Source organism: Merops nubicus, unplaced genomic scaffold, assembly GCF_000691845.1.
Source record: "Merops nubicus isolate BGI_N331 unplaced genomic scaffold, ASM69184v1 scaffold7685, whole genome shotgun sequence".
Lineage (NCBI taxonomy): Eukaryota > Metazoa > Chordata > Aves > Coraciiformes > Meropidae > Merops > Merops nubicus.
Genome location: NW_008610183.1, coordinates 38,237 through 39,952, shown reverse-complemented (window position 1 = coordinate 39,952; position 1,716 = coordinate 38,237).

The window sequence follows — 1,716 nt, the reverse complement described above, 5'->3', positions numbered from 1 at the left end:
CCCCCCCCCCCCAGCCCCAGCCACTAACCAGTCCCCAGGGATCAACTTTTAAACACCACTGTTCTGTTAGTACTGTTGTAAGATTGGGTGAAAAGGCAGTAAATACAACCTGCAGTGTGGCTGTGGGGCCGGGGAGTGAGGGCCCGGTGGCCAGCAGCCCTTCTCCAGCCCCTCTGTGCCTCCAGGCTCAAGGAACAGCTGCTTCTCGGGTCTCTGCTGGGGGCTCAGGTCCCTGCACTGCCCTCCGGCCCCAGCCCAGGACTCCTCCTGAGCATGCTCCTTCATGCCTGCTGCAGTCCAGCCAGTCCAGCCCCCCCTCTGGCTCCTCTGGAGCTGCCAGCCTCCAGTACAAGGGGTCAAAACATCTCACAGCAACGATCAGCTGTGAACACCCAAGGCCTACACAGAAAGGGCTTCATTTGGATTTGGTGCTTAAAAAAAAGCATCAAGATTTCTGCTCTGTAGGGCAGGCGCTGCAAACGTGAGAGCTGACAGACCCACAGCGGGTGAGCCACCCCAAGGTAACAACCCAGCAGGCCCAGGCAGAACTCCACAGGCTCCAAACGACACCAGGTGAGTGACACGGGGCAGGAAGCTGCCAGGGCCCAGCACAACAGCGGGGCTGTTGGCTTGCGTGCTGCTGTCCATGCTCAGGGGGACATCGCAAGTCCCTGGTGTCCCACTGACCTTCATCCAGCAGAGGGAAGGGTGGTTGGGACTGCAAAACATTCCATGGAGGTGGTCTATGCACACAGAGCTTGAGGCCCAGGCCCACATAGCAACAGAGGTCCCTGTAGCCCCAGTTGTGTGCAAACGAGTCACCTTCACTGATGCAGAACCTCGGGAGGGGGTGCTGTGTTTAAAACTGGGTATAACAGCAGAAAATTCTACCTACTGAAAAGCTGTATTGCAGAGCAAAGAGCAGCTCTGTGTATATCCCACCCCCTCCTCCTATCCCAGCACATGGCACAGATGATCTCTCCAACCTCTGACACTCACTCACTTTCTTCTGCTCAGCAAATTGGTTCCTCAGCAAAAGCTTTGTTCTAACTTCTGGTGTTGCTTGGCTGAAGTCAGCCCCACCATGACAGCCAAGTATTTAAGGTAGAATTCTCCTCACCCCTGCTTGTAGTAACTCACTCCCTGCCCCATCACACAAGCTAAACTGCCGGGGGTTGATGAAAGCCTCACAGAGCTCATTCTTCACTGCTCTAATACAGGGCAGTGCTGGGCACTATTTAGCTTGGACTATCAAGGTCAGGAGGAATGGGCTGTTTATTTTGTTTTACTTAATTACATGTCACATCTAGCACAAAACAGCCCCAACGCAACTCCTCTGTGTAAACACAGGTAACGAGGAGTAATACACACCCAGCCCTGACCCTCGCAGCCTTTCCACCGTCACATTCCATCTCCGCAGCTGAGGGCGCTGTGGGGGATCAGCAGAGCCACTGAACGAGCCCCAGGGGACTCCTCACCTTGCACGGACACCGAGTCTGGGGGTGCTCCCAGAAGCACCGGGCTGCCCACACCCGGCACGTCCCTTCGCTGCCTCCTGCGGCCTGGCTGTTGCTCTGGCAAGACAAAGAAAACCTTGGAAATGCAGCCTGAAGCCAGGCCCTGTAGGCAGGGGGCAACTGATCCACCAGTGAGAGCGCGGCCCTGACTCTCCCTGCTGGTGGCGAGAAGCAAGGACACGAGGACGGAGCCGAGGTA